A 15481-nucleotide genomic window follows, 5' to 3' on the forward strand; every position below is an offset into this window, starting at 1 on the left:
CAAAGGATAAACAAATGTCGCGGGATCTTTAAAGAACCCGAAATGAGTGAAATCCAACCTACTTTCGGTCCTGCTGGTATCATAGCCCGATAGAACTCCTGGTAGTGGGTTTCCCACTCGACCTTTCCATATACTACGATCTGTACCCCTATGGATCCGAGGCAGCACGTGTGTAATCTCCACGCATTCCATGTTTGTGATCAATGGCCAGTGCCAATGGCCCTCACAGATAACCGAGCTTAACATGGTAGACTCATGCAATCCCAGACTGTTTGGTCCCCGCGGAAATCTGTCAAGGAGGGGCCCAAGGTGATGCCAGGGATCCTTCCATAAGAAAAAATCACTTCCATCACCAATACGATATTCCACCTCTGAGCGTAACCAGCCTCTCAACCTCAACATTTTTCTCCATCCCCATGGTCCACGATTCTCCGGGATAGTCCATATCGAATCATCTCGTAGTCTGCCATGCCGCAGCCACTCGACCCAGATAGAAGTCCTATCACATCGGATGACTTCACATAGCTTTTTGCACATCAATGCTCGATTAAGAGTTCCCATATCCTTAAGGCCAAGTCCTCCCTCCTCCTTCGGTTTGCAAATCTCCTTCCATGCAACTTTAGAGTATCCACTATTTCCGGTACCTCTCCATAAGAAAGCTCGCAATTGCTTCTCAATATCTTTAATGACCCCTTTTGGCAAAATAAATGCCGAAGCCCAATATACACCCATAGCCACAAGAACAGACTTAATGATCTGTACCCTGCCGGCATATGACAGTGCCAATCCCTCCCAACCATTGATACGTGTATCGATCTTACTCAGTAATGGTTGGCAGTCGGCGATAGATAATCGAGAAGAGATCAATGGTAGACCCAAATACCTCATCGGTAAGTGGCCTTCCTAAAACCCCAACACCGCAAGTAGCTCCTCTCGTACATTCTAAGCTCATCGGGATATGATGATGTGGCTTTTTTCAACATTGAGGCGTAACCCCGACCAATCAGCAAATCTATCTAATCCGGATTTGAAGACCCGAACAGATTCAGTATTGGCCCGACAGAATAGGAGTAAGTCATCAGCGAACCCCAGTTGGAAGATTCTAATATCGTCACACTTCCAATGGAATGCGAAGTTCATGTCCTGCTCGATTAGTTGTAGCATTCCCATGTGTAAAGTTTCCATCACAAGGACGAAGAGATATGGCGATAAGGGGTCGCCCTGTCGAAGCCCTCTGGCACCCGCAAAATATCCATGTGGCTTTCTGTTCATTCCCACCGAAAAGGAAGGTGAACTGATACATTCCTCAACCCATCGTCTGAAAATCTCTGGGAAACCGAATAGCTGAAGCACCGATAGCAAGAAATCCCACTCGAGAGTGTCATACGCCTTCTGAATATCAACTTTCAAACCACATCTCGGTGGGAGTCGGGCCTGATTGTAACCAGTGAAGAGTTCCTGTGCTAACATAACATTGTCCCCTATGCTCCGGCCAGGGACAAACGCTGCCTGGCAGGAGCTCAGGAACTTTTCTCGGGATACAATCAGTCACGCCTACCTCCCAGATGCGCGTTAAAAGTTGACATTAGAAAGGCGTATGACTCAGTTGAATGGGACTTCCTAGTTGCGGTTTTGGAACTTTTTGGGTTTCCACCCACATTTTTTTTTGGTAAAAGTAAGTTTCATTAAGTAAAATTGGTACAGTACAACAATATGGTCCCAAAATGGTTTATCCCTCGACATGCCAAGGGATTCGCCATAATCGAAATAATGCACGTGTACTGACTAATCTAGATAGTGTGATGCTATGGATTTGCTGTCTTATGTCCTCAATGATAAGTAATGCAATGGTGGTAGGCGTCCTCTCGGTGTGAACGAATCGTCTCAGGTTTCTTTCCTTCCAAATGTGGTACACACATGATGCAAGTAGTGCTCTATAAGACATGTTGATGAAGCCCATGTAATGTCATCTTTCCACTCTCTATTGGGCCACAAGAACCATATCGTTCTTCGAATTTCCGTGAGGCATCTCGGCTAAATCTGCATTGGAAGAATAAATGTGCATGTGTCTCTGTCAAATCTTCATTGCATAGGATACATGGGCCAAGGTGAGCAAGCCATGGTTTATCTATCGTAGCCAACTTGCCTTGGATGGCAAGCCATAGAATAAAGTTGTGACGTGGAATTTTAAGTGATCCCGAAAGTAGTGAACACCAGTCTACTTTTGATCCTGGTGGGTCAAATAACTCATAAATAGCCTGTGCTGTTGGTCGATCATTCTCAAATCTCCAAATTATACGGTCTTCCCCTCCAAGAATAGTGGGGGGTGCATGTGTGATCTCCAAACACTCAAGATCCGTGATAAGGGGCCATTGCCAAACTCCTTCATGAATCACCGTGTTGAGTCTGGATGACTCATCTATTCCAAGTAGCCTCGGTCCTCGTGGGAAAGATTCACAAAGAGGGCCAAGGTGGTGCCATGGATCCTGCCACAAGAGGAAATTCCTCCCATCTCCAATCATGTAGTCCACCATATTTCGGAGAAAAATCCGTAATCAGAGGATTTTCCTCCATCCCCATGAGCCTCTTTGGTCCGTAATCGTCCATATGGAGGTATGTTGTAGGCGTCCCTGGTGCAGCCAATCAACCTAGATCGATGTCCTGTCGCATCTAATGACATCACATAGTTTTTTTGTCATCAATGCACGGTTCAAGGTACTGATGTCTTTGAACCCAAGTCCTCCCTCCTCCTTTGGTCGGCATATATCTTTCCACGCAACCTTGGCATAACCACTATTCGTCATTCCCTTCCACAAGAAAGCTCGCAACTGTTTCTCAATTTCATTAATAACTATCTTGGGTAAAATAAATGCCGATGCCCAATAAACACTCATTGCTGTAAGTACAGATTTAATAATTTGTACTCTACCAGCATAAGATAAAGTGGTACCTTCCCAACCAGCAATCCGTTTGTCAATCTTCAGTAATAGTGGCCGGCAATCTGCAATAGTTAGTCGAGACGATATAAGTGGTAACCCCAGATACCTCATTGGAAGAACCCCTTCCCGAAATCCAAGTAGCGCCAACATCTCCTCACGCAGTGCTTGTGCTGAACGTGAGATAATCAGGTGGCTTTTCTACACGTTCAGTTTGAGACCCGACCATTCGGCAAAACGATCCAGACCTGCTTTAAAGATTCTTAGAGAGTCCATATCAGCACGGCAAAATAATATCACATCATCAGCAAATCCCAACTGAAAGACCCTGGCTGCCTCGCATTTCCAATGATAGGAAAATCCCTCCTCCTGATCAATCAACTGCAGGAAGCCCAAATGAAGGACTTTCATCACAAGTACAAAAAGGTAGGTTGATAAAGGGTCACCCTGCCGAAGTCCTCTGGCTCCTCAAAAGAATCCATGGGGCTTCCCATTTAGCCCAATAGAGAATGAAGGTGTTGTCACACACTCCTCAATCCACTTCACGAAAGTACTAGGGAACCCAAACATCTCCATAACTACTATCAGGAAGTCCCAATCCACTGTGTCATATGCTTTCCGGATGTCAACTTTCAGAGCACATCTAGGAGGTAGACGAGTCTGGTTATAACCCGTAAAGAGTTCCTGTGCTAGCATGATGTTATCTCCAATGCTGCATCCCGGCACAAATGCCGCTTGGCATGGACGGATCAGTTTGTCCATTATCACACTTAGCCTTTGGATAATGAGCTTTGCAATGTTCTTATAAAGCACATTACAGCATGCTATGGGCCGAAAATCACTAACCGTCATAGGGGAATGTACTTTTGGAAGGAGCGCCAACAGTGTAGTATTTATCTGCTTCAGAAGTCGGCCTGTACTAAAGAAGTGCAGTACTGCCGAAGTCACTTCCTGTCCAACAATAGGCCATGCTGCTTTGAAGAAGCCCGATGAGTATCCGTCCGGGCCTGGGGCCTTGTCCTCAGCAATGTCAAAAACCGCCTGTTTGGACATCTGCTGGTGTGAACGGTAACAGTAAAGCGGTAGATTCCTCATTACTCAGAATGTGCCTAGCCCACGGTCTGAGAAACCAAATGTCAATACTTGCTCTTCGTCTATCTCCCCCTAGCAGGTTTTGGTAATATATTACAAACTGATTAATAACTTCTTCTGGATCAGTGCGAGTGGATCCCTGGTCATCGTTGATCTGGAAGATCCTCCTTGATGATCTTCGTTGGGTAATCTTCCGAAAGAACACTTGGGAGCACTGATCACCTCCCTTCATCCACTGCATCTTCGCTCGTTGTTGTAGCATAATTTGCTCCAGTTTTGTTGCTTTGGCCAGTACGAGTCGACAACAGTGTTCTAGTTGTATGAATAGCTCATCTCGTCTTCTTGAGCTAGCAAGAACTGGTGCTGCTTCAAGAAACCCTTTCGCCATTTGGACATTGTGCGATAGATCCCCTTTATTTCTCCTTTGCTCTCGGAATATTGGTTTCAATGCTTTGAGTTTCCGTGTCACAGCATACATAGGCGTACCAACAATGTTATGTTGCCATATATTCCGCACACTAGGAATAAACTCAGGTGAACGAGCGAGGTAGTTATCGAATCGGAACATACCTCCATACTACTGTTGTCGGTCCCCATATATTACCATCGGTGAGTGGTCTGAAGTGCGTGGTGTAAGGACCGAGTAGAATGTGTTAGGGAATCGTGCCATCCATCTATCATTTATCAACATGCGGTCCAATCTTTTCCAAAGGTTCCGTGGTGTCGCACTATGGTTGTGCCATGTGTACCACTCTCCCTGCATGGGTACTGGTAGTAGTCCTGTATTCTGAATGGCTGCATTAAAGTCTTCCATAGCTATTCGGATATCCCCTGATGTGCCACAAACTTCGCTGAGGTCGCGAACTGCATTAAAGTCCCCTCCAATCAACCATGGGATATCAGCACACTGAATAGCTATATTTTCCAAGGCACTCCATAACTCTCTCCTATCAACCACCTCAATAGCTCCATAAGCGACAGTAACTGCAACTGACTCATGGATTGCACGAATATTAATAAGACAATGAATAAATTGCATTCCACATTCAACCACTTCAACATCAATAAAATGCAATCCACACCCGATTACCAGAAGATCTGTAATCCACATACCATTTCCAATGGGGTAATAGAAAAGATTGAATTTGAGCTGCATTATTAATACTAACCCGAGTTTCAAGAAGACCGAGAAATTGTAACCTGAATTCAGCAACGATGTCCTTCACTGCTTGCTGATGGTCTCTTTTATTCAGGCCACGAACATTCCATATTGTTGTGTTCAACATGGATCATGAAGTTTGGGGATGCGTTGATTAGGACCCCGGGCTATATCATCTGCATCGTCAATTAAGTGTAGAGCATCGAATGTATTATATACTACAATCTCCTTACCTTTCTCCTTTCGACTTGCCTTCAATCCACCTCCACGAGAAGGCACTGCCGTACCCCTATCGTTTTGTTTCTCCTCGTTTCTCGAAGCACCAGCTCTCATTTTATCATTATTCGAAGCTTTCTTTTCATTGGCCAATTGCGTTTGGGGAATGATAGCTTTTGGCACATACACAGTTACCGGTGGTTTAGTGGATTTAAGGGGTTTATTCATTGCACAATCTTTCATCATATGTCCGATCATCATACAACTCATACATTTCGGAGGTAGCCATTCGTATTCGACATCTATCTTACACGGTGTTTCCCCTCCATCCTCATTCGGTGTCATGATTATGACATGGTTTATCAACTTCTGTGTAACATCTAGTATCACGCATACACGAGCGAAATCCAGTCTCGTGCATGCCCTCGTTATCGCATCTGGATATAGGGGCTTGCCCACTTCACTTGCAACTGTACTCAATCCTTCCGTTGTCCAGTATTTCATAGGCAAGTGCCGAAGTTTAATCCATACAGGTATTTGTGTATGCTTTTGTTTCCTCATAGCCATATCCGGTTCCCACTTCTGGAGTACTATTGGCTGCCCTTGGAACAGCCATGGTCCGCCTTCTATCACCTCTTCCATGGCAATGACATTTTTAAATTGAAAGAAGAAAAAGCCATTAGCTGTCGCGGTTACCTCTCGTAAATCGGGCCAGACCGAATGCGCATATTCCTTCAGATGATGGTAATATGGCCGCTTTCCCAAAAAGTATCCAACTGCAGTAGTTTTCCACCGTTTAGCTCCATCACGCACAGTATCTAAAGATGGACGAACCACAACCTCACCATTTTGCGTCAGTGGGGCTATATATGAGAGCGTTTTTCGTGATGAATTATTGAAGTCTTGGGTTATTTTTTCATCAATTACTGAGTTCCCATGTTCATGTAATGGAATGTTGCCTATAAATAACCCCGTCGGAGCATGATTCGCAAGAGAAGGGAGCATTTTTTTCAAGCTATTTCACAGGCTGACATCACTGCTGATGTCAGCAGAATCAGCAGTGACATCAACAATCAACAGGTCAACTGTAGCTGCAAATGTGACATCAGCGATGATGTCATTCCCTTCCACATCCTTTGCCACACGGTTTGCCAACTCAGCGCCAGCCTGGCTAGGTTTAGACACATCAGCATCCCGTGTTAACTCAACAGTCGCCGGAGCATTCCTACCTGTAGCACCAGACGCCGGCGGGAGCAAAGGAACGTCTTTTCCGGCCAAAAAACCAGTATGCAGGGCATCAGATACTTGCTGTCGCGACGCTTTGTTCCCCAGGTTTTCCGATGAAACTGAGGTGGTTCTCGACGGTGAAAGGCAGCTCCTAGGCTGGTGAACAACCGTTGCTCGTGGTGGCGCACCACCCATCTTGGAACTAATCCATGACTGCGTCGGCTTCACTCGAAATCGCCTCATCCACTTGGTTTTCAGATCTAATAGAGCCTTAACAGCCTTCTCATCGCCTTTATCAATTACAGTATGAGCCAATCGTACGAATTCCTCGATGTTGAATGGTTCATCATCGCATCCGCCATTGTTAGGAGGTGAACATCCACGAAACCCTAGTTTTTGCGGCGCTTCGACTGACAGCGATTCTAAGGTCAAGATCCCATCTTTCAAGTTCGTAGACGTACCTATCATCTTCACAGACCCTCCATTTTGATTGTTGGCCGGAATAACGCAAGTTTCCGTCAAAGTTTCTCTGCGCAGCCCTTCGTCTTCCCGAAACCCTAAAAATGGCGATTCATTTCCCGACATGGTTTTCGCCCCCAAATCATAACTAATCATCAGTGAATCTTCATTGTTTATCCCTACAACACTTGTCTGCTCACCCATCGTCGGATAATCAAGTTTTCCGATCTGAAAATTCAAATCCGACGTTGTAACTTCTTCGTCGGAAAATCGCTTTCTCCCGTCACCGTCCTGCTCAAAACAATCAGCCAAATCACCTTCGCTACCCTCAGCGATCGCCTCACCTTCTTCCTCCATCATGCCATCGATTTGCATGAGAGATAGTAACTTTTCATTTTGTGTTCGGAAATCTGATTTTTCTCCCGGAAAACCACCGCCGCCGGTCACCAGCCGGCGTCCACTTTCATCCTCGTCAGCCCAGTCATCGGCCGTCTCATCCTCATCATCGCCGGTCGGAGTTTGCATGGGGAAGACACTAGTATGTGTTTTTGGTGGTGTAGTAGTGTGTGTAGGAGAGAGAGAATTTTTAGTGAGAGAATTTTTGAAGTCCATCTTTAGCTAAAAGGGATGTGTCACTACACCATCCTTCTCAGTAGGATTGAATGGAAAGCCACATGGATTCTTTTCGGGTGCAAGAGGACTTCGACAGGGGGATCCTCTATCGCTGTACCTTTTTGTCCTCGTCATGGAGGTATTACACTTGGGATACCTACAGATGATTAACCAGGATGGGCTCTTTTCTTTTTATTGAAAGTGTGATTCAGCTCGGATTTTTCAGCTGGGATTTGCTGATGACTTGTTGTTATTCTGTCGTGCGAATATGGACTCTATTGAGGTCCTTAAGAGAGGGCTGGATCGATTTGCCGTTTGGTCGGGCCTCCGACGGAACGTACAGAAAAGTCATCTTATTATTTCGCGGTCAGCAAAGGGTTTACGTGAGGAGATGCTGGAAGCACTTGGATTTCAGGAGGGACTCCTTCCACTGAGGTATTTAGGTCTACCTCTATTATCCTCCAGATTAACTATTGCTGATTGTGAACCATTATTGGTGAAAATCGATAAACGTATTGCTGGTTGGGAGGGAATGACACTTTCATATGCCGGTAGGGTACAAATTATTAAATCTGTACTCATGTCGTTGAGCTTTTATTGGGCTTCAGCATTCATTTTACCAAAGAGAGTTACGAACGAAATTGAGAAGAGGCTGAGAAACTTCTTATGGAAGGGCCCAACAAATAGTGGCTATGCTAAGGTAGCATGGAAAGAATTGTGTAGGCCGGTGGATGAGGGAGGTCTTGGGTTCAAGCATTACTACCTTGAATCGAGCCTTAATGACTAAGAAACTCTGTGATATCATTCAGTGTGATCAAACCTCTATTTGGGTTGAATGGCTATACCATGACCGGTTACGAGACACTTCCATATGGATAATCCGAGATCATGGAGGTTCATGGAGTTGGAGGAAACTCCTGTGTCTACGGATTTTTCTCCGTCCTATGGTGGACTACCAAATCGGAGATCGGCGGAAGTTTCACCTTTGGCAGGACCCGTGGCATTACCTCAGACCTCTTATTGAGATATTTCCACGTGGACCGAGGCTCCTTAGGCTTGAGGAATCAGCAAAACTCAGCATGGTGATTAGTGGAGGAGAATGGCAGTGGCCGCTTATCACGGATTTCGAGTGCTTGGAGATCACACATGTATTACCCACAATCCATGGAGGAGATGACCGGATCGTATGGAGATTTGATCAGGGTCGACCCACAACACAGTCTATCTACAGTTTATTTGATCCCCCAGGACTAAAAGTAGGTTGGGCTTCGCTACTTTTGGGCTCGCTAAAGATTCCACGTCACTTATTCATCCTGTGGCTTGCTATTCTTGGCAAGCTGCCTACGACAGACAAACCATGGTTGTCTCACTTTGGTGATTGCATACTTTGTAACGAGGGGGCAACAGAGACACATTCACACCTTTTCTTCCAGTGCAGATTTAGCCGACAGTATCTCACAACAATCCGGAGAAAGGTACAATTTCATTGGCCCAATAGAGACTGGGTGAACGACATTGAGTGGGCTTCTCATAGATGGAGGGGTAAGCACATCGTTAACATAGCTTATCGAGCACTACTGGCATTTTCTGTTTACCACATTTGGAGGGAGAGAAACACAAGACGTTTTGAGCAAAGAGAGAGGACTCCGAGCACCATGGCGTTAATGATAGTTGATGATGTCAGGCAGCGAATCATTAGTATTTCATTAGCTAGTTCTGTCAGTAAACGAGCTTTGTATAGACTATGGCGTATCCCTTGGCCTATCGAGGGAGAAAACAGCTAAATTTTGAACATTCTCAGAATTCGACTAAACTTAACACAAACGTAGGTCTAGACCCAGATATTTGTATGGTAAATTTGTTAAGCATAATAACAACTACAAGTTAGTATAAAAGAGAAATAAACTTGCTTTAATAAAGCAGTGCAAAATAGCTAAATTTTGAGCATTCTCAGAATTTGACGAAACTTGACCCAAACGTGGATCTCAACCCAAGAATTAGTGTGGTAAATTTGCTAAGCATAATAATAGCTACAAGTTTGTATAAAAGGGAAACAATCTTGCTTTAATAAAACCGTGCAAAACAGTTACATTTTGAACCCTTCTCAGAATTCGACGAAACATGACCGAAACGTAGATCTAGACCTAAGCATTTGTGTTGTATATTTGCTAAGAGTAATAATAACTACAAGTTAGTATAAAAGAGAAATAAACATGCTTTAATAAAATAGTCTAAACAGCTAACTTTTGAACGTTCTCAAAATTCGACGAAACTTTACCAAAACGTAGGTCTAGACCCAAGAATTTATGTGGTAAATTTGCTGTGCGTAATAATAACTACAAGTTTCTATAAAGTGGAAAGAAACTAGCTTTAATAAAACCGTGCAAAACAGCTAAATTTTGAACGTTTTCAGAAATCGACGAAATTTGTCCCAAACGTTGGTTTAGACCCAAAGATTTCTGTTGTGAATTTGCTAAGCGTAATAATAACCACAAATTACTATTAAAAAAAAAACAAACTTGCTTTAATAAAACCGTGCAAAACAGCTAAATTTGGAACGTTATCAGAATTCGACGAAATTTGACCCAAACGTTGGTCTAGACCCAAACATTTGCTTGGCAAATTTGCTAAGCGCAATGATAACTATAAGTTAGTATAAAAGAGAAATAAACTTACTTTAATAAAACAGTGCAAAACAGCCAAATTTTGAGTGTTCTTAGAATTCGACGAAACTTGACCCAACCGTAGGTCTAGACCCAATAATTTGTTTGGTAAATTTGCTAAGCGTAATAATACCTACAAGTTAGTATAAAAGGAAAACAAACTTACTTTAATAAAACCGTGCAAAACGGCTAAATTTTGAACGTTAATTTGTGTTGTAAATTTGCTAAGCGTAATAATAACTACAAATTTGTAAAAAAGAGAAACAAACTTGCTTTAATAAAACCGTGCAAAACAGCTAAATTTTGAACGTTCTCAGAATTCGACGAAACTTGTCGCAAACGTTGGTCTAGACCCAACCACTTGTGTGGCAAATTTGCTAAGCGTAATAATAACTACAAGTTACTATAAAAGGAAAATAAACTTGCTTTAATAAAACAGTGCAAAACAGCTAAATTTTGAGCATCTCAGTTTTCGAAGAAACTTGACCCAACCATAGGTCTAGACCTAAGAATTTGTGTGGTAAATTTGATAAGCGTAATAATACCTACAAGTTAGTATAAAAGGGAAACAAACTTGCTTTAATAAAACCGTGCAAAACAGCTAAATTTTGAACATCATCAGAATTCGACGAAACTTGACCCAAGCGTTGCTCTAGACACAAGCATTTGTGTCGTAAATTTACTAAGCGTAAAGCGTAGGAAAAAATGGAACCAAAAAATTCTCTCTCTAAAATTTCTCTCTCTAATTTTTCACATACAAATTTCTCATCTTCCTCACATCCGGCCGGCGACGTGGAGACCGCCGGCGAGGCTCTGGTGGATAGCGAAGGTGACGGAACAGTGACCGGTCAGCAGAAGAAGAACGACCGTGGATGAATTTTTGGAAATCCAGCTGCGCGCGGTGGAGAAGATGATAGGTCGGGACCTTCGCCGCCGGTTGAAACAGCCATTTTTCCGCCGGCTAAGGGTAGCCCAAGGGTTGTCTTGCGCGTAGATGGGCTGTCGACGGCGAAAGGTGGGAGTGTGGGAGCTGAAATCGCGACTGCAGATCTGGGTTTTGGAGGCGACGCGACCTTGAAAGGCGTCCATGGCGGATCATTTTCTTCCTCGTTCAACCTGGACGAGTTTTTAAACCTTGTCAACCGTGTTATTGACAAGGGCGATGAGGCATCCATGGCTGCTTTGAATGACTTTAAAATCCGATGGCAAGTGCATTTTGGAGAAGGCACCAATCTGCGTGAAACAATGACGGTGGAGCGCGGCCGTGAACGACCAGTGACCGGAGGCCTTCGTAAGGCTTTGCGTTGCCTTATCCCGCTAGATGCAGGGCAAACGGTGGTAAGACGCCTGCAACGCTCCAGCTCCCCGCGATGGTGACCGTTCGCATTCCAGCGATGGCGACTGGCGGAAATGGAGGTTTTTCTGGTCGTCCGACCAATCCTGGTGGTTGGAAAGCTGCTGCAAACGATTCTGCAGCTGCTAGAGCTCCTGGCGCGTTTTTCCGGTGGTTTGATGAGTGGCGGTGACTTCTCCGGCGACCGATGACGTGTGCCGGAAAGCTGACGTGGACGCCTATGTGGATACGGCTGGAGCTGAAGTGGCAGCGGAAGTGGGTGACAAGGACGGTGAGTTGGAGAATGAGAGGGCGGCTGGTAGGGCTGATGTCATCCCTGATGCAAGGGCTGATGTCATCCATGATGCTAGGGTTGATGTCACTGCTTAGACAGCTGCAGATGTCATCAATTCTAGGGTTGACATCGGCAGTTATATGGAAGAAAAAAACAGCAACTTGGGTAAAAAATTGGCACCCGTTCCTTTATTTATTGGGAACATTCCGCTTCACACCAGTTCTAATGGGATTGTTAATGATAAAATTGTTGATGCATTCAACAATTCGTCCCGGAAAACGCTATCTTTCATTGCCGCAACAACGCAAAATGGGGAGGTTGTAGTTTGTCCTTCACTTGATACTGTGCGTGACGGATCCAAATGATGGAAGGCTACGGCAGTGGGATACTTTACGGGAAAGCGGTCGTACTATCACCACTTGAAGGAGTTTGCCCATTCGGTTTGGTCGGCGCTACGAGAGGTCACAACAACTGCTAATGGCTTCTTTTTCTTCCAATTTAAAACAGAAATTGATATAGAGGAGGTCATAGAAGGGGGGCCATGGCTGTTTCAGGGACAACCAATTGTATTACAAAAGTGGGAACCGGGTATGGCTATGAGAAAGTTGAAGCATACACAAGTGCCTGTCTGGATAAAACTGCGACACCTTCCATTGGAATTCTGGACGACGGAAGGATTGAGTACTGTTGCTAGCGGTGTGGGTAAGCCTCTATACCTTGATGCGATAACGAGGGCATGCACGAGACTGGACTCGCTCGTGTATGCGTGATGATTGATGTTACTCAGAAATTGGCAAAACATATTATCATAATGACGCCAGATGAAGATGGCGGGGAAACCCCATGCAAGGTTGACATCGAGTATAAATGGCTTCCCCATAAATGCACAGGATGCATGACATTGGGTCACTTGGAGAAGGGTTGTTCGTTGACCAAACCTCAGAAACAGCCCCCGGTGAAAGTGTATGTACCAAAAGCCAATGTCCCCCCTCCACCAGTCCCCGAGGAGAGAGAAAAGAAACATAAGACCGTGGTTGAGGTGGATGATGAAGCGAGAGGAGATGAAGGTACAAAACAGAATAAACGTTACACCTCATCGCAAAAGGAGAAGGGTAAGGAAGTGGTTAATTATAATCCTTTTGATGCTTTGAATTCACTGGACGACGCAGAAGAGAATACTAAGGGTCCTAACACATGCAGCCGCTCTAGTAGTGATCCATGTTGAATCTCGCGGTGTGGAATGTCCGGGGGTTGAATAAGAGAGACCATCAACTCGCAGTAAAGGACCTTATCTCGAAATACAGGTTACATTTTATGGGCATATTAGAAACTCGTGTTCGTATTAATAATGTCATGCATATTCAGTCGTTTTTGCTTCCTCATTGGAAATGGTTTGTTGATTATGTAACTGTGGGTAACCGCATTTGGGTAGCGTGGGATGAGAATGTTGTGGATGTTCATATTCTTGATTTAGGGAATCAATTTATGTACTGTCCTGTCACTCATAGGGCTGATAGTGAATCCCTCATAATCACTATTGTTTATGGTGCCTCTGAGATGATTGATCGCAGAAGTTCATGGAATACCTTGGAAACATTAGCTCGGGAACACTCGGATGAGCCCTGGCTGGTGGGGGGGGACTTCAATGCGGTCCGAGAAATGAATGAGGTGTGTGGAGCTTCTGGTGATATAAGGATGGCCATGGAAGAACTCAATGCTGGTATCCAGGAGGCCGGGTTAATGCCATTGCCTATGTAGGGGGAATGGTATACTTGGCATAATTGCAGCACGAACTCTCGGAGTCTATGAAAGAGATTGGATCGGATTCTCATTAATGATAGATGGCTTTCGAGGATTCCCTCCTCATGTTATCATAGCCTTTTACCGCGAACTTCTGACCACTCGCCGCTTGTACTGCATGGGGACAGGCAAAATCAAACTGGAGGTATGTTTCGATTTGACAACTACCTAACACACTTACCTGAATTTATCCCCAGTGTGCAGAATATTTGGCATAATACAATCATTGGGGTTCCTATGTTTGCGGTAACACGTAAACTTAAAGCATTGAAGCCGATCTTCAGGGAACAAAGGAGGAAGAAGGGGGATTTGACTCTAAACTTTCAATTAGCTAAAGGCTTTCTAGATGAGGCACAATAGCTGGTCAGCTCAAATAGGCAGAGTGAGGCCTTTTTACAATTAGAACACTATTGCCGCTTGGTATATGCAAAAGCGGTAAAACTGGAACAAATCATGCTGCATCAGCGAGCCAAGATACAGTGGATGAAGGGAGGTGACCAATGCTCCCGGATTTTCTTTCGTAAAATTGCCCAAAGAAGGGTGGCGAGGAAGATATTGCAGATAAATGATGATAATGGGACCATCCACACTGAACCAAAAAAGATTATCAATGAATTTGTCCGTTATTATCAAAATCACTTGGGCGGTATCAGACGACAGATAACGTTGGATATTGGCTTTCTCAGACCGTGGTCAAGACATGTTCTTTCTAATGAGGAGGCTGGCCAGCTTATATTGGCATTTACACCGGATGATGTGAAGCAAGCAGTATTTGACATTGCAGAGGACAAGGCACCGGGACCTAATGGATATTCATCAGGATTCTTTAAAGCAGTCTGGCCAGTGGTGGGATAGGAAGTTACAAAGGCGGTACTGGAATTCTTTAGTACCGGTAAACTACTCAAACAAGTCAACTCCACACTTTTGGCACTAATCCCAAAGGTACACACTCCTATGACTGTTGGTGATTTTAGACCAATTTCGTGCTGTAATGTGTTATACAAAATTATTGTGATAATTAGTCCCTGTCAGGGAGCATTTATTCCAGGGTGTAGCATTGGGGACAATATTTTTTTGGCACAGGAATTGCTCACGAGATATAACCAGGTGAGGCTCCCACCTCATTGTACCCTGAAACTCGATATAAGGAAGGCATATGATACTGTGGAGTGGGACTTCCTACTTGCGGTCTTGCAATTATTTGGTTTCCCCTAAACGTTCACCAGGTGGATTGAGGAGTGTGTAACGACGGCGGCATTCTCGATTGGTCTTAATGGAAACCCTCACGGTTACTTTGCAGGAGCACATGGATTAAGACAGGGAGACCCTCTATCTCCCTATCTTTTTGTTCTCGTTATGGAAGTCTTGCATTTGGGATTAGTGCAACTCATTAAGCAGGATATGCAATTCTTCCTATCACTGGAAATGTGAGCCGGCCAAAGTCTTCCAGTTGGGATTCGTAGACGATCTCCTGCTTTTCCGTAGAGCTGACTTGGATTCTCTCAGGACCTTCAAGATGGGGTTGGACCGATTTGCAGAATGGTCGGGACTTCGGCTGAACGTACAAAAAAGCCATGTCATTATCTCTCGATCAGCACAAGGCTGGAAGGATCAGATTTTAGCAATTTTGGGTTTCCAAGAGGGCTAACTACCAATGAGGTACTTGGGTCTCCCTCTACTGTCTTCTAG

This window comes from Sesamum indicum, linkage group LG2 (assembly GCF_026168435.1).
Source record: "Sesamum indicum cultivar Baizhima isolate 11 linkage group LG2, ASM2616843v1, whole genome shotgun sequence".
Taxonomy (NCBI): Eukaryota; Viridiplantae; Streptophyta; class Magnoliopsida; order Lamiales; family Pedaliaceae; genus Sesamum; species Sesamum indicum.